General features: G+C 45.4%; 1 protein-coding gene across 23 annotated transcripts in view; it reads right to left on the bottom strand.

Moving 5' to 3' along the window:
• The window catches only part of LOC126869373 (bromodomain adjacent to zinc finger domain protein 2B-like), a 229,673-nt gene extending 213,567 nt beyond the window's left edge, over positions 1–16,106 (bottom strand). For 9 of the 23 annotated variants that reach the window (XM_050625829.1, XM_050625826.1, XM_050625823.1 and 6 more), the window contains exons 1-2: positions 15,493–16,100; positions 9,016–9,891 (exon numbers count right to left, since the gene is read on the bottom strand). The gene's annotated coding sequence lies outside the window, so the exon portion shown is untranslated. Of the gene's footprint in view, positions 1–9,015; positions 9,892–10,218; positions 10,476–10,763; positions 10,785–15,492 lie in introns of those variants that run through there. The other 14 variants (XM_050625830.1, XM_050625831.1, XM_050625832.1 and 11 more) reach the window with 9 other exon arrangements.
• Positions 16,107–21,900: the final 5,794 nt, after the last annotated feature.

The raw sequence follows: 21,900 nt of genomic DNA, 5'->3' as shown, positions 1-21,900 counted from the left end.
TACGAACAAAACGAATTGTGGAAAATTAATAGGAGGAGGTGAAGGAGAGACGCGCGAAACGTCGTCTCTCCAACTCGTCCACTCTCCTCTCGCTCTCCGCTCTTCTCTCGCTCGACCGTTAAGAGCGGCGGAATACCTGAGAAACGAGTTGGAAAAAAACGTACGCTGCCGGAGAGCGAGGTGAAGGAACGAGTGCAGAGTCCCTTTTGCCACGAGGAGCAACGTTTCACGAGCGATGGAGAGAGCCAGAACTCTATAAGAGACGAGCCGATGAAGAAACGAGCAAGAACATTTCGAGAGTAAAGGGGAACGAGGATATAGGGAAAGATAGGGGAAGAAAGAGAAAAAGAGTTTGAGCAGCGATGAATTTTATCCGAAACTCGGTACCATACCCGGCGTTCTCTCCTCTTTTTCCTTCTGTCGCGTTCTCCATCTTCTCCCCTGGCATCCGCATAGGATCTCTTTCGTTTTGTCTTTTCGTCGTTCCTTCTCGACCCTTCTGTTTTTCTCTCTTTTCCTGCGCCACGACAGCCGTAACTTACTCGTCCGTGCGTGAGACGAAGAGGAAAGGACTGGCGCAACGGAGAAAGTATAGCCTCGCCGACGAATCTCCATGCTAACAACGAACCCGTCCTAATTATTCCTCGAGTGTCGGGTAGGAAGATCGTCACCGCGGTAAAAGAGGGCGAGAGAACGCAAGGAAGAAGGCCAAGATACAGAGAGAAAGAGGAACCGGAGGTATATCGCCGATGAGCAAGAGCGGAGGGAGAAATTACAGAGGAAGGGAAAAGAAAGGAAAATAAAGAGAGGAAACGAGACGAAGAGTAGTAGTAGTCGTTTCACCTCGTGGCAAATGAGCGGCACTCTGTATCGATCACCATAGGTCACGACTCCGGATAGCTGAATGTGTGCATATGTATAGATACGCGGAGGTATGCATATAGGTGTACCACGCGCTTATATGCGATTGCAGACAACCGCGTATTGAGAGGAGAACGGACGAAAAGAAAAAGAGGAGAGCAACGAAGGAAGAGAAAGACAGATGGTTAGCCGACGAAGCACAACAACTTTGCGCTGGTAACTTGACTGAACTCGCCTGTCTGCTCACCGGTATCGCGAGTCTTCTGCCGTACGTACTTCCGTATACAAACACAGCCAAGTGCTTTTTGTTTAACGATACATCATTGAGCCCTCGTGTATATCGTGGAACGAAGCACAAACGGAGGAGTCGTACGACCAGGACTCCCGATTCCATTCTCCCTTGCGCGTTGGTGAACCTCTTTTACGACAATAAAAGGTACTACCCCTCCAATAGGACAATAGTCCCGGAGCCGCACACGATACACGTTACTTTTTATTTAATATCCACGTCTTATTTCCTCCGCTTCTCCCTGTGACCTTATTCGATTCTTCGACAATGGTAACCAACGGAAGGGTGCAAAAACGTTATAACATCTCGTATTCGTAGGTTATCCCTCGCCAAGGTACACACAGCTACGTATCATTTTTCTTTCTTTCTCGTTTCCCTTAAACTTTAACTTCCCTTAAACTTTGGACCGAAGTAACGCGAAAGGATACTCGACACCATAGAATATTTGGAGCACATCGGTTTAACAAGTGCCCCGTGTGTCGGGCCATCGACCTAGAAACCACATTAGCCGGTCGTAGCTGACGTCGCGTCGTCAACTACCTATTTAGAAACGATACTACCTATTGGCGAGAGTCACCGGCACCACCGCCGTCGCCGCCGTCGTCGTCGTCGCCGTTGCCGTCGCCGCGTTTCAACCGATCGCGGTTCCATTCCGTATCAGCGAACGGAGAGCTCTCTCGCTCTCTCTTTCTCTCTCTTGGCTCTCCTTCGGTCGCGCCGGGCTGGTTTCGATCGTGCGAACAAACCATCCGTAGCCCACCAACCAACGGTGGAATCGTGTTCCGTAAGTCCGTCGGGTTTGCGCGAGAGAGTTGCTGCTTCTCTCCCTCTGGCCTCTACCTCCCCTCGCAACCGTTTCCTCCTCCTCTTCCTCCGCCACCTCCTCCTCCACCTCCTACCTCACTCTCTCCCAGAGTATTGAACGAACGAGCGCGAGGAGAGGAACCAGGAGACCAGAGGCAGCGGCGACCGAGAGAGAGATCGAGCGCGAACGCTACGACCGTTGCAGAAAGAGAGAAACGTAGAGAGAACGCGGCAGCCAGAGAAAGAGAGGGTAGGAACGAGCTCGAACGCCAACGACAGAGCGAAAAAGCGAACACGCGGGAGAAAGACGGAGGCAATGTGAAGCAGGGTACCCTGCCGGCACGGCATACAGCATAGCCAGAGAGACGTGCCGGCTCTGTGGATCCCCTAGTCTTCTTTCGCTTCCTCTCACGACCCTTTTTCTCCCTCTTACTCGCACCACTGTTCGCCAACTTCTCTCTCCTTCTTCGCCTTTAGCGTTTCGCGTTTCTCTTTCTCTATCCCTTCTGGTGCTCACTAGGCTAGCCTACCTCCATCCAGAGCGCTAAAGTCCTCTCTGAAATGCGACGGTAACACCCTCCCTCCACCGCCATCTCCTCCTCATCCTCTTTCTCTGCCATCGTCCCGGCATCCCTTTTCCTCGCTCTCCGACCTCTATCCCACTCTCTCTCTCTCTCTCTCTCTCGCTTTCGTCGTCCCTTCCCACAACGACCCCTCCCGCGGTCCAATCGCGGCCCGCCGTGCCGTACAGATTACAGAACGAGTGAAGAGCAGAACCTGGTGCACGCGCGGCAAAGAGGACCCTTTCCCCGCAGAGAAAGATGCCGCGAGAAGAAGAGAGATCACCGCCAGCGCGTCCTCGTCATCTCCGCTTCGAGTCGATGCTCGCTTTCTTTCTCTCGCTCGACCGCTTCCTTCTCGATGGAACACGCGCGCGTTCGTTTGCTCTCGCAAAGGACCGAGAGGACCAAGAAACCCGGCGAAATGCCTGCGTTTTTGCAAGTCGAAAGGAGACGAAAACTTAGGCCAGAGAAATTCGAGACGAAGTCGAGCGGAGGATATTTAACATCGATGCAGGGAATATGGCGGGCTGTTGCCGAATAGACGACGATTTAGGGAACCAAATTCACGCAGTAGCATCGCTACGTGCGTGAAACTAGTGGAAAAGCTTTGGTGAACGAGAAACTTTGGATTTGTGGAGGAACAGGTTTGTAAGAATCGATGCGATAAACAGCGATCAATGATCGCGGGAACGTATGTGTGTCACATGGCTGATAAGATAACATGGTTGTCAAGTAGTATAGGAGAACTGTTTGCGTTTTTCTATAAATTACAATCCTATGGTGAATATTGAATTATTATTATGAAATATCGAATTGAATTAACACGATAATGAAACACGTTGTTGAAAAGACTCATATTTAATACAATGTAGCGTGTCTTTGCATTAAGTCATTAACTGGTATAATAAAAGGAAAGGAAACAGACGATATAGTAAACACATATGTATATACGAAGCGAGGAATAATCTGACATGAAATCGCGGAATTACACCCGTCATTAAGTCGGCAATTGGCGAAACGTAAGTCGAAGAGAGACCGCGGTAGCTTAACGTGGAAGAGATAACGGCCAGTTAAAATAAAACAATCGATAAGATTGGGAGACGAAGAGGGTGGCGATATAGAAACAGAATAGAGAGGAAGTCGGCGCATCGTTGATCCGGAATACCGAATACATTAATCAATAACAAGAGGGCTGGCCGTTTGTCGAATAAAACGAGAATAGGAAAAGTAGAGCGCGATTTCAATGAAGAAAGGGAGACAGAATATAACGTGGAAATCCTGAATAGGGTAGCATTAGTCGGTCTCGTCGGCGAGTCGTTCAATGCTCGATGTGTCGTAATTAACGTCGGTCCTTGCATTTCTTTGTACTCGCTCGTAACCTCTCTTCTTCGATGTTTATTAACTACGAAACGATCCGTACGAAACCACAGATACTGATTATGCTCCCATTTTGCGGTTACGCGACCCTTTCCGTTCTTATTCACAGCGAATATTCAAATCGTTACAACCAAACACATACGTGTCCATTGTTTTAATATTTCCTATGAACATCGTTTATTCGATGAATACGGAACTTTCGAATCTAACATTTTATAGGGAGAAAATCAAGGTTGCCCGAAAATCTCGAAACTACGCTGTACTACATATTCTTCGCCTCCCGATATCCGGCTGTCACGGTTAGCGAACAGAGCAAGACAAACGCTCGTTCGTATTCTTCCGTTTTCGAAGGTTGAATACATGACGGGGCCATGGACAGCCGGGATCTCTCGGGAAGGGCCGCAAAAGGCCGGCTTTCGGTTTTTTCATGGCAGCTGCCAGCAAACTAGGATCACCGGGTACACACACTATCGCATGAAAACCTCGACCGCGCGTACGTTCGCGCGGTGACCGTGTGTGCGAGGGACCTCGTGTGTGTACTCGTACACAATAGAGGAACGAGGAATAGCGTGCATGTGTGGACCGTGTGTGTGTATGTGATCGTTCGTGTTGCCGCTCGTGTGCCACGAATCCGTACCACACACATATGTATCGAGTTTCAGAAGGCACGTTAGGCGTTACCATCGACTTTCTTATATGGAATCGCGTGCGAGAGACAGGTATACGCGCGTGAGCGCGAGCACGAGCGTATACGCGCCTCTGAAAAACGGCCGTAGGAAATAAAGGCGAGTGTATATGCGCGTTTGTACGTGTCGCGAGAGGAATAATTGCAGCCGCGATAGCCACCGCCACCGCCGCGTAATCTGATGCGTGTATCACTTTTGAGCAACAAACGGACGAGCCCCTTATCGGTTTCTTTGTCTCGGTGAAATTAAATCGCTCCAGTTTCGAGGTACGCCGATAATTACACACCTTGTGCAAATTAAATCGTTTCTTTCAATAGCGTGGCCAGAACGAAGATCTTATGATAATTAGTTAAGCGTGCCGGCGTTGTAATCTCCGACCGCTACTGGGTGACGCAGATAGTTTGTTCTATTGTCTCGATAGTGTTAAGATCGGAGGGAACGAAGCGTCTAATACGTTGGGAACGTCGATTGTATCGATACGGAAACCCGTGAAGTAAGGTTTCTTATTATTTAACGAACGAAATTCGTTATCGAGTGATAGATGCGGCTTGCAAATGTTTTTAATCGTTGCATCGATAAGACGGATCGAAGCACGATCGTGTGTGCGTGAGTCGACGCGAAGAAAAGACATGTATTCCGCTCGACGGCTGAAAACGCACGCAGTCCGTGTGTGCGTTAATTACAAGCACTAACTGCACTTTTACTTCCTGCTCGCTCGTTGCTCGTTATATCGAGGACCGAAAGAACATGTCGCATTCGGCTGCGAAACGAATTCTCTCCGGCAGGGTGCGTTGTCGTGGCTATTGTAAAAACGATAAACTCACGGAACGAGTGGAATCGAACGTTTTACGAGTACATATGTACTTTCTTTCAACGTCGACGGAGCTATTTACGAGATACGACGAATAAGACACAGAACTTCTCCCGTCGATGTTCTTCTTCGTTTTAATCGTTTTCCATTGCGCTACAAAGGCGCTACAATAATAAATGTCATAATTACATTTCACGACTATTATCAGGGAAAAAAGTAACTAGAAGAGGGGAACGAAAAAATGGCCAGGCTCGTTTCGCGGAATGAAAATGTAAAAACAATTCGAGTCGCCGCTGCTCCGAGACTTGGTAATTTGCCGGATAATTGATTAATTAATCTTAATCAAAATAGATTACTCTTGGCGTAAGGACGTTAACGGTCGTACATTTGAAGTGATTAATTCAACGGGCATTAATAATTCTGGATTCCATTGTTCCTGTTACTCTCTCTATCGGTTTGTCTTCGTTTATCCCACTCCTCCCCCCTTTCCCTACTTATCTTTCTCCCTCTTACGTTCGCTAAACTATGCGTTGCTTCCCTCCACCGATGCAACACCACGTTTCAGCGAACTCACGGATGTGTACGTTTCGGCGTGATTTTAACTCGAATCACATTGCTAATACATCCTCGTTTATTATGGCTTTTGTACGCGCGAACGCGATCTCACAGTAGTCGCCCTATTGTTCCATTGTACCATATAATATCCGTCAGCGATATCTTGAGCCTCCGCGAGCATGCCGAGCGGCAAGGTCAACGTTAAAACACTTAAAACACACAAACAGTTATCGACGGTGAATCCATAGGGTGGCTGCAATCGCGCACGATCGTTGGAAATTCGCAACAGAGTGCGATCATTTATTCGTATTCGAATTTAGAAAGAAAGTGGACCAATTAATGGTTGTTCAGCTTGAAATAAAAAGCGAGTAACAAGGGGAATAAAATGTTTCGAATTTTTCCATTAGCTGGATTCAATTTTAGTAACTTAATGAAGTAAATTTAATTATCTTCTATCTATCAAATATTCAAATATTATTTAGTGACATTATAAAATGAGCCCAGATATTTTCTCTAAACGATAATACATTTTAACTTCAATTTGAATAGACAGCAGAAGAGGTTAGATTTTCCATGTTTTATAAAGAAGAACATTAAATGTTACAACGCTAAAGTACCAAAAACATCAAAGTATTATTTATCTTAAGAGCCATATTTTTAGCTTCTACAAATTTCTTCGTCGATTCTACCTTTGGATCTAACAGATTCTTTCTACCTTTAACTATTTTATTTAGTCATAAAGTGAATTCAAATTGAAATAAAAAGAATTACCAAAAACGCACTCGTCACGTTTTCTTCTACGATCTTTATATACAGAGACAGTTTCGGTAACGAGGTCAAACATCGTTATTCCCCTCTAAAACCATAATTACTACGCTGTCACCTAAGAAACGAGCAAATAAAATTATTTCTCCCTACTATGTAGTTGGAACAAGGGAGATGTTTCGTGACCGAGTCGAAGTGATTCTTAGTTTTTAGACGAGCGAGCGAGCGCACGCGGCAGTCGGTCGGCTCTCGTATCGATCACGCGACAGCTTCGGTGTAAACGCATTTCTCCCCTTTCTGCGCGAGAGGCGACATCTAATGTCATAATGAATCGATAGACATTGTCAACCGTTACGAGAATTCGATTATCACGAACGGTATCGTACAGACAGCGACCATGTCGTTAGCGTCGTTCGCTTTTCCCGTTATCATCGACATCGCTATCGTTTGCCGTCTCCGGAGCGAGGAAAAAAAAAATACACGAAAAATTTTCAGCTTCCGAGAATCGACGCTTGGGCGCCAAGCGATTATTCTTCGTTGCGTGAAGTTTGCACCCGTCAGCGAGTTCTCGTTCTCGTACCGCTTTTAACGCACCGGAAATAAAAACTGCACACGGGGGCGCCTCTCGTCCACCTCCCCCCTCTCTCTCTCACTCTCTTTCTCTCTAACCCTCTGTCGAAAGAGAGGAAAAGAGATTCAGTGGGGGAAAAAAATACGCGCGATGGCCGCGAGCGCACCTCAAAATTCTAAATAAACCAGAGACACCCGGAGACGTAACGAGCAGTAACAACTGTCGCGCGCCGTCGTGAATAACGACGTCGATATAATCGGGGATTTTCGAACGGGCGCTGCGTGTAACGACCAACGTGACTACGGGCCGTAACAAAAATTTCAAGCATTACGCAATAAATATAGAGAAGACATCGTTGCAAACAGCGAATTCCGTGCAACGTGCTCTGCGTATATCTCTCCTTGCTTTTCTTTTTTCTTTTCTTTTTCCGTTTTTATTTTCTTTCATTATTTTTTGTAGAAAGAAAGGCAGTTTGTATTCTCGTATCGACACGTAAATACACAAGTATCGTAGGAGTTATGCATTTTACTGCATAATGTAATTTCTTTGAACGATAACGTGGAATCGATTAGTCGAAATAAAGGATTTTTTTAACAGACACGGGTTCCTTGAACGAGGAGTAGTTTGGCCGCCATGGCCGACGACAATACGTCTCATTAGCATAATGGCGAGAACGAGCGCCGATCGAGTATTACGGTACACAGAGAGAACCAACTCGACTCGATGGTGGTCATTGTCATTTAAAACCATTTCGAGATGAAACGTCTGGCGTTTCAGTGTGTTCTCGCGAAGCGACCCGATTATTACACAATCCACGAACCGCATGTAATAACAAGGATTATTTAATTAAATCGGTTCTCTTAAAAGGTGAGTCTTCTTCTCTCTGGTATAAACTGACCAGAGCGTAAAAGATTTTAGTATCGACGGGAATGAAGTACACGCTTGTTTAAAAACGATTATTTCTCCTGTTAAATAACCTGCTATTTCGTTCGGGGTTTTATCGGCGAGGAATTCCGGGCTACAGATTGCACAGTCTAATAGCACGTACTAAAACTGCCTACGGTCAACTCGTCGCCGAGAACGACCCTAGCGGCGGTAGTCCTCAGGATTAGTAACGGTAAACAGAAAACTTTTGAATCTCCCATGGCCATGTATAACTACGCTACTATTCACTGACGCTACTCTCTGAGTCTGTTCTAAGCTTTTACGATCCCGTTTTCCTATGTGAGAATTCGTTGGTACGCAACCAACGATTATTCAATTCCCGAAATGTGTTTAAATTTGTGTTATGAAATAATGGATAGATAAAGATTTGCAGGCGGATCCAAATGACTCGCGCCATCTGACACGCGTACTGCCAACTTACTAACCCCGATAAACAATAATTAGAATAATAAGATAACGAATATGTCCGAAGTTACTGCCACGCGTATAGAATACAAACCCTGCGAGCACTGTAAACGCTTTCCTAATTTCGATTCTTCGCGAACGGACAAATACAGAAACTTCGATCGAACTCCCACATACCATATATGTATGTATGTCGATACATCTTCCATGGGAGAGCGTTTATAATTTTAACAGGGTGTTATAAATACAACTTAACACCAATTGCTCTACTTCTGCGAGAATTGCCGCTATTACCAAGGGCGGCGTTAAACGACACCCTTGGTTTAGCTTAGGTTTCAAAAACGAGCAAATAATATATTTGATATCGAAACTGTTTTCTGTACCTTGTCGTCGCCCACAGGAAGTGGCCTCCGCCGCCAGCCGCTTTTCCTCCCTTCCTCCTCTACTCCTCCTCTTCTCTCTCTCTCTCTCTCTCCTTCGGTCGGTTTTCCAGCGACACCACTGTTTTCACCCACGCACGAAGCAATAATGACGAGGCCTACGTTCGATCACTGGCAAATCGGACGCATCCTTTCCAGTTTCTTCTTCCCGTCCTTATGCGTTTATCTCTGTCCCATACGTGCCCTTTGTCCTACTCCGTAGGCAGTATATACGTGTATACAAACACGAGCAATCGTTGCATCTGCCTCTGTCAATTCTTTCTCCTTTTCCAATGCGTTTCTTCGAAAGCAGAACAATAAGCGCGCCCTCTCACTCTCTGTCTCTCTCTTGTCTCACTGGTCCGATACACAGAACGGTACAACTGTAAATTTCTTTCCTCCTCTCTTTATCTATGTTTCCTCACGGTTACCTTGCGATGCCCTCCCTTCTCCGTGTCCAGTTTCTCTTCCTGCATTCGCTTCCTCTTGATTTCACTCGTTTGCACAGAAATTGAATTTCCAACGGGCCGTAGGTGGAGAGGAAGCGCACGAAGAAGGAAGAACGTTGGCTGTGCGCACAGCTGCGATCACGGAACCTCGTGATCCTGAGGAGGCGACATTTCTACGCGGTACGGGAGCGACACGCGATTTCGTGCAAGCCTCGGAGTCGAGTGAAAGGGAGAGGGGGAAACACGGGGGAGAAAAAGAAAGAAAGCAAGCAAGCAAGAGCCCGGCGTTGTCTATAAGCCGGCGAACGGTGAGTTTTCCTTTCCTTCGGAGCCACTACGAGGTGCCCTTCTCTCTCTTGCCGTCTTCTTGCCTGTAGAGCTCCAACAGCCTCTAAACAATGAATACAATACGCCGTGATGGCTGACGTGCGGACAAAACGCGCGCCGAACAATGTCCCGCGAAAAAACGCGCAAGGGTTCTCTCCACCGCGACGCCGCGAAGAACAAAAAGAGAGAGAGAGAGAGAAAGGAAAGCAAAAAAAAAGGAAAATACGAACGAAAATACGAGAGACTAGTCGTTACCTGTGCTCCGGGGACCGGGAAAAATAACGAAGAAACGAGAGAAGAGACGTAAGACGATGCGGGTCATGTTTTTTAACGACAGACGCGCAAATACGCGAATTCACAGAAAATGTCTACCAACCCGGTAAATATGTACCTTGGGCGTTCCTTGCGAAACGAACACTCGGGACTCGCATGTTGTTTCAAAGTTCTTAGGCTCGCGATCAAGCGAATTTTACGATTATGTACTGTTGACTTCGCGCCAGAATACGACACACGAGGAGGAGGCTCCGTAAAATGATCGTGGCGTTCCACGGATCTAGTTCTCAGGCGAAAGAAATACGGCACGTTCGCGAGCACGATACGCAACACCACGGAAATGGTCGAAGAGTGCACGTTTCCGTGTGTCACACACTGTGTCCCCGCCGTTAAAGCGGATCTAATGACCGGTGCTGCCGCAAATATCGACCGACGATAACACTTGCTCTCATTCTCCGCTTACGGCGAAAACTGAAATTCCAAACGAAAGTGTCGCCAATTTCGAAAAGTGATAAAACGAATAAGTCGAATGCACGTCAGGGATCGAAACAAATAGTCAGGTCTGCCAACTTAAGAATACTACCAAGCGGCACTACTACTCCATGTTCGATTGCTCGCTATGAAAACACATCGAATATGTATCATAATAGACGGTGTAATTACCACTATAGAATATCTTTCCGAACAAACTGGCCAACGAATCCTCGTTATTCCTGTGTCACCGACAAACAGCTCGGTTGTATATTTCTCGGACAAACAAGCAGGAGACGCTACCGCCTCTACTACGTCGCTATAGTTTCCACGCTATATACCCTTCGTTTCTAACGCGGAACGATTAAGTAACGAGGCGAGCTTGTACGAGTCTCTCGTTCTCCCCGTGCACGAGAATAAATTCACCCTGCACGCCCCGCGTGAGGATCGATACGCACGATTATTTCGGGAACTCGCCCCGTTCTTGTCGAGTGCGAGAGCGATTTACCGCGTGCGACAAAGAGGGAGTGAGAAAGAGAGAGAAAAAGGACGAGTAACACGGAGAAAGGAACAGAAAGAGAGGGAGGGTGAACTAGCAGATAGAAAGAAAGGGAGCCGCGCGGAGAAAAAGAGGGGTAAAGAGTCAGGACGAAACCGTAGCGCGTGGAGAGACAGAGAGGCGGACGGAGAGGGACCCTTTTTGCCCCTGGAACGAAGGCTGCAAAGGAGGCTCGGGGAAAGGTCGAACGGGCACGTAACGTCTCGTACAACGCGGCAGCGCGCGAACGTTCAACGTTTTTCAACGTGGCGACGGAGACGACGACGACGAGAACGACTGTGACTACGACAACGAGAACGATCGATTTTCATCGAAAACGTGGACACAGTCACGACGACGCAACACAGAGTTCGTCCTTCCCGAGTTCGTAAACGAGTTCATTCGACAACCAGCGAATCCCACGATACCGAGTGGCGCGTTGCGTGACTGAGCACGAACGAACGAAGCCCGGTAATAAGCGGCTGAGAATCGTTCGAGGCGTATACGAGTCCTTTTCCACTATAACAAAATACGCTCGACGTAACCTCGATCAATTTACGGGGCGTTCGTAGGTAGATAGAAAATTATGCTCGCTACCTGCGTGTCTCGAGTTCCACCGGCAATATAAGATACCACGTCTCCCTGTTTTTCTGTCTCTGTGTCTCTTTTTACTCCTCTGCGTTTCTTTTTATCGGTAGAATTCCAATGATCGGATGTAGCTACGAGCTCTTAAAGACTGTTCGAGGCAAACGTCGCGTTTCGTCGTGTTTCTTTTTTGAACAGAACGAAGGAATCGATTTTACAGGACCGAATTCGTGAGGAAAGAATTTTCGTTCGGACGTTATTCCAGGAAATTACGGTACGTTCGTTAATAGCCCGTAAAACGCATTTTGAATAGACTATCGCTAGGCTCGCAATAAAATAAGGTCACCACGCTGCCGAACAATTTGTCGGAAGCAGTAAAAGCGTCGAGTTAGCCGGTACGAAAGTTCACTCACTGCAGCATCAACGAAGATCGTTTGGAAATTCTACACGTCGCTTTGGATTTAGGAAATGAACCGACTGGATATGCGACTTGCTTTCCTTTCTTTCAAGTCACAACTACGATTACTCGCGTAAACATAACAGAAGAGTGTTTGGAATACCCTATGAACTATCAGTGTACATATCTTGTGTTGTCAGCTCTTCTGACACAATATTTATATCCTATCAAGCAATTAACTATCAACTGAAATATCGTTGAGTTTCATTTTCAGATGCATTAATATTTGTTGATAAATTTCCTCAGTCAGAAATCGATTTTTATTGACTTTTATCGATGACACGACTTAACTAAATCACTTAATCAAATTAAAGAAAGCATTAAAATCACGATTCACCTTATAAATAGGTTTGATTATAACAAACGTGAGCCTATTCGTCGCACTACGAACAAGTTACAAACATCTATTCATTCAGCCGGCGTTTGCCAGTTGACTTAAAGGATTCATAGATTCTTTATTCATGTATGCTAATTGCGCTGCGCGGATTACGCCGGTTAGTCACGAGATTCATCAGCTGGAAGGGTGAGCGCGTCGTTTAATGTGCTGAATCCAACATTTCGTCGTTTTTTCGAATCGACCGTTCGTTGTTAACAATTATCGTTGCTGGTCAGATCGAAACTATCGAGGCGGAGAAACGTTTTCGTCTGGCACGATACCATGCTCGGTAACAGCGACTCCTCTTCCGCGATTAGTCACGTTTCGATTTCATAAGACGATCGATCCTTCTACAGAAGATACGCCCCCTTTGTCTTTTCTGCGCTCTTTATCTCGCCCCGGAGACATTTAATATCGTTCGGACATGAAATGCTAAAATTTTACGATCGAGACGATAGCAGGCTGAAACCCCCGAATCGATCGGATAAATCGGAGAAAATCGTCTCTTGGTAAAAGTGATAAATAGATCGAGCGTTTCATCGAATCTATATGTACATTAATCCTAAATCTATATACGTATTATCTTAAGATTTCTCTAGTAATTAGCTCAGCGAGTGTTGCTTATCGCTTTGTTAGATGCAATGCATTGAAATATTATGGCGTTTCTTACTTCATTTGTAGTAAAATTTGTTAAAGCGTTCCAGTAAACGTATCTAACAGATGCGCTAATACTCGTAGCCAAAAATGTATATACTCACAAAACGTAGAGAAACAGAGAGAAAAAAGGTTGACGAGAAACAAAACACTAAATTCACTGTCCTGGCACTGCGTTCGAACATCCACGACAAACTGAAGATGAGCTACACAAAGTCACAGATAGAGACGGCTGATCGAGCCAATCAGGCGTGACACTGTAAAAGAACGGCCTAGGTCATTTCGTCCGCCAGTCTACGAGTCTGAAGGTATCCTCGAATTCGCTTGACCGCTAAACCTCTCTAAGTCCATTCTTGCCAACATTCGAATTCCACCCGGCGGTAGACGATTTAACCGAGCTCTCTGTGAATTTCTTTTCTTATTTCAACCGGATAAAAGCCATTAAAAGGAAAAATACGCGAGTTTTATCCATGGAAAGAGGAAAAAATTGTTCCCTCTCTTTGTTTCGCGAATCATATTCAGGGGAATGAAGGCGAAGATATTCTGCAGAACGTTACGCTTGAAAAGGTAAGAATCGTTGAAACGAAACACGGAAATAAACCGACACGCGTGAAAAGCCGAACGCGTAGCAGCAGCCGCGATGGGATATAACTGTTTCTCGAATGTTATCGATCTATTTGTCAGCGATGTAAGCTGCATCGAGGTAGTCGAGATTACGCGGCGAAGCGAGCCCGCAATTTTCGCTAGAAAACCAGAGCGTGCCTAGTATGGTCGAATGAGTGACGTATACGTGCTTCCGTTGCGTTATCGTTTGACCGATCCCCCCACCACTCCCTCCTTCTGCGTGGTTACCTATCATCGATAAAGATACATAGTACATTCGATGATGTACAATGTCTTCGTCAGTTAGTCATATTGAATTTTGTTACGAACTTCGATCGAGTTCTTGTTTAAAATTCTTCGTCGCCTTTATCACGGTAGCGTAACGAATTGGTGAAAAAGTATTTATCTAGAATGATTTGTCGCCGAATATATGGAATCGACATTTAAAAATTCGTACGCCAATGTTACGCTGCAGCTCGCATTGGCGTGGAACTTTGGGACGCGAAGCGTGTCCAACGCGAAGGCACACCGATTGATAGATGGTGGGAGGCGGGCGTGTTATCAGTTGGTCCCTTAAAGCGACTCTGAAGTCATCAAATTAAACGGTCGAAAAAACTTTTGCCAAGCACGAAGAGTCGGTGCGCATCCTCGGCCTCCACCACTCCAGCCGTACTCGACGTAAGAAGTGCTCTCACGAAGAACTCGCAAAAGAGCGCGCATCTCGTTCTTCGGCGTCGATTTAGGTCGTTAACGGTAAAACGGCGTTTGCGCTCCGCGAAACCAAAGAAGACCCGTTACGACGGCTCTCGATTTTGCTGACGTGCCTCGCGCGATTGCCATGTAATTGCACCTGCACGAAAATTGCGTCACCGTGCTTCTTTAAACGTTCTCCACGGTTTCCACGGTTCTAAAGATCCTCGAAGACCTACGTTTTTCATCCAACCTTCGAGTTTCGATATTTTTTCTTTCATTGACTCGAGTTTGCAAATCGGTGATGCACGGTATTCAAAGAAAAAGAAACAACACGTACGCGTGTAAAGCATAAGGGTATTAGTAGTATAAGAATTTCGAGTGTGTCGAAAGATGACACGTTTGTCACGCAACGCGCGCGTCATCGCGTTAATCTTTCTCGATTGCTTGGAAACGTTCGAACGTTTCCATGTTGATCGCCGCTCGAGCGAACAATAAAATCCGAAACAAGACAGGACGCGCACCACATACTTATATATATACAGAGGCAATGTTATACCGTATAAAGGAAACGAAAGAGGATGTACCATTAATCGACATCCTTCTGAATCGAACTGTATTATTCTATCTTACCTAAACAAATTCAGTCCTCGTGTGTCGTATTGTATCTAACCTTTTATCTTGCTTGCACTTTTCCAATCATACATGGACATCTGATAAACACACATACATATATATGACGTCGTATAAAGAACGAAAAACACTAATGACTGTATCGCTTCTGACCGTGTCTCACCTATCGATTTACGATCTATCGATTTCTTTAGTTACCGAAGCACAACTGTGTCACAACCTCAAATTTCAAGGATTCAATGAACTATGACTACTATCGGTTGCACTTTTTGCGAAGAATCGGAACCGAATAAACGCGCGAACTGTTTCACTATACGAATATACACGATTTAACGCGGCCTCTTTTCTTTTTATCGACTTGGGCGATACGCAGCATATTCCTTACCTAACGTATCAAATACTCGGCTCGCGTGTCACGTCGCAGCCTAACGAGCCTGGCTGCACCTCCGATTCGACGAAATATCATTCCACGTCTCCCAGCCACCGGTGGGACGACGAGACCTTCGACGAGCCTCACTTTGTGAGAGGGACGCGCAGGTATAACACGACGACGTTTGCAATTGGACCTCGAAGCCCACGATGAGACTCTCACTCGTTCGAGCCCCGGCACGACACGTCGCGGTGGCGTCCCGAGGAACAAGAAGCCGAGTAACGACGATCACACAAAGGACAATCGATGCTCTGCTCTCTCTGAATTCTCACTGATATCCGTCGCACTAATTTCACACGCTACGAATATATATATATATGTATATGTATATATATATATGTATATATGTATACATATATATACATATACGTATGTATATCACGTTCGGAACACCCGTAATATATTACCGACGAATCTTGCGTTAATCGATGTATTGCGTGTCCGATGTTTTTGTTTTGTTGTATGTACGCGATATGCAACGGTTGTCCACTCCTTCACGTTGTCCGCCCAAACGAGAGCCGTGCTCGCGTCTTTTCACGTCCGTACGTCGCGGGCGCCGATGGCGGAATGAACCGGTGGCGCCGCGAGCGCCGACACAGGCGCCCTCGTGAACTAACTCGCCTCTTCTACCGACACAAACACAACCTCTTACCAATACGATGGACCGACGCTCATCGATGCCAGAAATACGCTGCACGAATACACGGAAAATGAGTAGGATCGTACGACAGCTACACTCCGCCGAATCTATAATGGATATTCGCACCGACGGACCACCTGGCCCGCCTCCCCTCGTTACACCATCTAACGGGTGTCCACTGATTTACACCAATACGTACTATCGTGTAAGTACGTATCATCCGATACACGTTGCATTTTTCCAGCCACCGTGTAGTATTTGAAGGGCAAATCGGTGTGGCTTTTGTTTCCTCGATCGTATTCGTGTTTGACGACATCGAACAATTTGTAATTCGGCGTTTTCATGATTTTTCTGTCGACGGAATTTGTCGAGTCAAGTTGTTCTGGGGTTACTAATTAGATTTAATGTAACATAAAAAATCTTAAAAATCCCACGATAAATTCGAATTGATGATTTATAGTAGAAAAATTATAGTGACCCATGCGAGATACAAAAGGAAAGGAATATTGATGTAAGAATTCCAGAAAATCATCTGGTCCTTCTAGTTTCTTTCTTACGAGCAACAACACGTAAACGGATTATTACTATAAGCACGGATAACTGTGATAAGGTTGATACAGTTACCTCGTTACCCTTCTGTCGTAATCGTAATAAAACCTTCACTGTTCTCGAACTCTGCTCCCTGTAACTACGTTAATTGGCTTCTGAACAGCGTACACCGGTTCTGCGCGACCCAACGAACTAACGGGTGTCTATTTTTTACTCGCTTCGATTCCTCGACCAACCCCTCTTAACACACACGTGTTCACAAACTCTTCAGTTTGTTTCTCCGATGAAAGCATCATGACATAGAAGAGGCCAATAAAACATTGATATAGCAACACAACGAACGTTTCATAAATTTTATCGATCATTCGTTCTCGATCGATAAAAGGTACGACAAGTCGTAAAAATTGGTCAGTATTTGCACGATGATTGAACCACGCCGACGTAAATAGCATCGGCGAGGACGCGAGACCGAGCCCTTCCATTGGTGGGTTTTTTCAGGACGTTCTTCGATCCACGCAGTGGTTGAAACGCCGCAGTCCAGTCCTTACCAAAATTGAATATCACCAATAGGACAATGATTAAACGATTACCTGTTTCTTACTATGAGGGCACATGTCTCTCGTGTTCGAACTATTTCGAAGATGACGCTACGTTTCATGTACTTTGCTTTCTACTTTTCGCTATATGACAATTGACCTATACTATATACCAAATGTAAAGAAATTTTTTATAATACCGGAGTGATTGGCAACGTGGTGAATCATAAAACTGTTTCGCGGTAAAAAATAGGTAATGAGACTTATCGTGGTCTTCTCCGAACCTTCATTTCGTCTTCTTTTATGATAATCTTAATTTAAAATGTTTGAAGATGTTATAACAATCTTTACCAATTTTTCCAAGACTTATTATTCACAGAAACACGTATCGGTCATGAACAAAACGCGAATGCACTTTTATCTACAGATAACAACAGTTTAATTCTACGGTGTAACTAAAGTTTACAAATTACGACGAAAACGAATTGGTTCATCGCTTACATGGCAAATCTCCTGAATATAACAATTTTTTTATCGTTTCCGTTACGAATAAGTTATATCACATTTATATTTACAGATACTAAGATTGACCAGTTGAAATTAATTTGTATTTACTAACTATTAACCCAATAAAAAGATTTGAATTAAGAAATGACATGGTCAATAGATTCAGAGTAAATACGTTTCCATAATAAAGGTTAAATCAACGTACAATAATCGAACGGCTAGTATCCTACACGCGTTATTCCATCGTCGTAGTAGTGTTCCATGCGATTATGCATTTGCACGTCAGCTATCGCAATATGCAATTAGTTGCATCGAGTAATAATGCATTTCCTTATTTACATCTAGTTAATATAGCGTAGGGGGTAGAGTCTGAGGAAAAGAGCTGACAAGCGTGCAACGAATTCAGCTGTTACATCTCTACCTTCCGATGTAATCTTGGAAATAGAGGGACTTTGAGGAAACTCATTACAACTGCTCGCACTTTGTCATCGCCTTCGTCGTGCTCCTTCGTCGACACCGTTGCGCCGACTCGAAAGCATTGGCGGACGTTCATTTCTTATCCGAAGAAAGAGAAAAGCGAGCCCCTCGGTTTCATTCGAGATACCAAGCCGCGTTCCCAATATCCGCTAAAACAGAAAACTGATTCGAGACACACGTGTATACGCCGATGGAGAACGTCGTGATTCTAAAGTAGCTGAGAATTTGTCCGCGGTATTAATAGCGTTTGCAACTATTCGTATTATTTTGGTTGCGTAATAGCGTATGCTAATATATACGTTACGAGACATTTCATACCGTCGTTAAGCATAATGGACACGCGTTTAAAATGAACTACTAGTCGATCAGGTAATTGTAATTGCTTATTAATTTGCATTCGATTGCGCAATACATAGAATATATGAAGATCATAGGGAAAGAATACGATAAGTCATATTTCCTACTTTTCACGGTTTTAGGATTCAAGTACATTGTCAATCAGTTCCATGTTAAATTTACAAGTTCATGTTAATCATAAAAATCACCAAAATGTTATTTATCACGTTTCCTCCTGTAATCTTCGTACGTATACGATTTGTCGCATCGATAGAAACGAGATCAGACAAATCAGAAGAACGAAGACAAACAAAAGGTAGAAAAAGATAGAGAGCTCGTAGTAGCAGCCTTCGTAAGAGGAAAGTCCCCTCGCCTATTTTTTTCTCCCCATGGTGGCCGCGGATGCTCGCATTTCGCCATCGTGTTCAGGTTCGTCGTTGCGCCGGCTCGAAAGTATCGGAGGACAGTCGTTTCTCATCCAGAGAAAGAGAGGAGTCGTTGGTTCGGTCGCGTACCTCGCGAACCACGACGCGTAAAGAAAGAAGAAAAGGAAAAGGGAGAGAGAGAGAGAGAGAGAGGGAGAGGGAGAGAGTAAGTAAAAGACACGTTGTGAGGGAGAAAGGGAGAAGAGATGGTTTCCTCGATGCTGTAAGACGATGGAAGGGATACCAGGCGCGCGGAAGGGACGGGAGGGAGGGGGTAGCGAGCCAGAGAACGGGAGGAACGGGAGGGTGTGCGATGGTAAAGGGGGTGGCGGAAGGGGGAGTGAACAGGGAACGAGAAAGGAAGGGAAAAAAGGCACGTCGTCCGAGTGGATGCGATACGCGCTGGAGATCGTACGCAATGCCTCTGGCTATCTAGCTTAACTCGTGAAAGCCTAACGAACGTTCTCCTCTTACCGACTACGTGAATTTCTGTCGTGCGCGCGGCGATCGCCTTCTCCGCGGCCAGACACCTGCGCGAGATAATGTCTCGTAATAGCTTCTGCACGAACCTCGGCGACCAGCCGACCCGTAATCTTTGGTAGTTTTCGCACAGCCACGGTATAAGATCGAAAATCGTACCGGAAGAATGGAATCTCTGTGATTTATATACGCGCGAGAACGTATATACGCTCGTTCCGAGTATTTTTCTATGAGTACATATATATACGTATGTACATAGGTGCATGTTTACAGGGGAAACTTGGCCGGTTCACGGGGCTCGTAAATACGAGATTTGTAGTCAAGCGGAAAGTAAATATTTTGGAGAATAAGTAGGCATCAAGATTTGATAACTTACAAAGAGTTGTATTTCAGAGTATAATAGATATGCGTACATATAGTTGCAATGTTTGAACTATATGTAAACACGTAGTAAAATTTTATAAATGATTAACGAAGATTGATTTCTTTGAAAGCGACGTGAATATATTTATTGCAACCTTGACACAGTTTCCGGGATCGTCTCTTCCTAGTTTCGAGAGAATCTCATACTTCGGAATTCACCTTCGAATCGTGAAACAAGACAGTTTTATCACTAATGCGCTCTGCACCTTGAAACATATGTTCTACGGAATTCTCTCGTATCGCGGCTATATATCGATGCCGGGTAACATTGTAATACGATACATGATGATATTTCATCTACTTTGCGGAGAGCGTGTATATGTACTATGTATCGCGTACGTATGAAACCCGGTGGAATACATGGAACGAAGTAAGTGTAGAAAGACACATCATATGGAATCTACGTTGATCATTCAACTCGTGGAGCCGCGTTAACACACCGAACTATTCACAATTTCCACTTCTTCATTTTCATAGATATCTATCTACGAGTCAATTCATTTCTTAATGTGAGAAGCTCGCAAAAGATAATTACACGAATCGAAACTTACGAGTGATATGTGATTGTGTCCGAAGAATGCATGCTCGTGACAAAAATCTATTTTTTCACGCTTACTTAAAGCTTGATAAACTGTTTCTTTCGTATTCGTGTTTTTATAGTAACCAAATGTATGGAAGATGATTGTTCTATAAGCTTCTCAAGAGACAAACTAATCGATTCCATTTTTTATTCATTACCCAATTTCGATATATATATATATATATGTAAGTATACAATTAAAGACTAACAGTGTCATATAATATTATACACAAGTTCAACTACTCCCTGCAAAATTCAAGATCGAATTTTAAGGTATCGAATCTTGGGTGATTCAAATAATCCTAATAATGAGTTCTGAAAAGAAGAGGGAGAAATAACGCACGCGTTGACGATAGTGGTAGCCAGGGCGGCTGGCAATTTACAACGGCGCAAAACAATTCGGAGCCACGTTGCCGTTGCTGCGTATGGATCGAGCTTTAGAGGCGGACGGTCTCGCGGATCTCTTTGTGCAACACGAGGGCCGCAGGGCCATCTTCTTTCTCCTCTCTGGACGGCCTCTGATACCTATTCCCCTCCTTCTTTCCTGCTTTCACATCTTCCTTCTTCTTCAACAGCAGCAACGGCGGCAGCAGCGTCTCCTCTGACGCCGCTCCTCTGTCCTCGCGACGAGTCATCTCGTTTAGGTCGTGCAAGCCGAGCAAAAGGGGGAATGAGTAGGACTCGATGGCGCGCGGAGACGCCGGGCGTTCGAGGAGCGGGAAGGAAGGGGCTCGCTAGCTGTGGCGTTGGTGCGAGGGGCGGGAAGGGCCGGTGTGCCAAGGAACGAGGAGAGGAATCGAGAAGAGAGGCGACAGGGTCGAGGGAGAGTAGCTACGGGACAGAAGGATATATGGCTGTGTATTATGTACTCGGGACCCGTGTTATATACGCCTCCGTTCCTCCGTGTATAAGTAAGCGAGCAGGTGTGCGTTTCCTTGTTTGTGTGTGTGTTGCTGTGATTCAGTGTGTTAGTCGAACTAAACGCGCGTGCACGCGAGCGATCGTGTCCTGGCACGATGCACGAAGGTGTGTGCGAGCAGAGACTTACTTCTCACGCGAGTCTCTCTAACCAGCTCGCATCGAAGATGCGGCGAACATGGAATCACGCGACTCGCGTAAAAAATGATCCTGCGATCCTGAAGGGGGAGGGTGAAGGGAGAGGATGGCGTTGCGCGGCGAGAGATGGGATAATGGCACACCGAATGGATGAACGCGCGCAAGAGTGGAGATTCGAGCGGTGTTTGTGGGTGGAGTAGAGCGGAGAACAGTGCCAGACAAATTGCAACTGATAATTATCGCCAGTGCCGGACAGGGATATCGGGGTATGCTCGCCGCCAGATAGAATGACCAATTTTTGACAGTTACAGACACAGGGAATGGCATGGAGGAAATAGCTGGAAAGTGGTTGAT

The sequence above is a fragment of the Bombus huntii genome, chromosome 9, assembly GCF_024542735.1.
Source record: "Bombus huntii isolate Logan2020A chromosome 9, iyBomHunt1.1, whole genome shotgun sequence".
In the NCBI taxonomy this organism is placed as follows: domain Eukaryota; kingdom Metazoa; phylum Arthropoda; class Insecta; order Hymenoptera; family Apidae; genus Bombus; species Bombus huntii.
The sequence above is the reverse complement of the archived record's forward strand: the minus strand, read 5'-3'. Positions and strand labels throughout refer to the sequence as shown.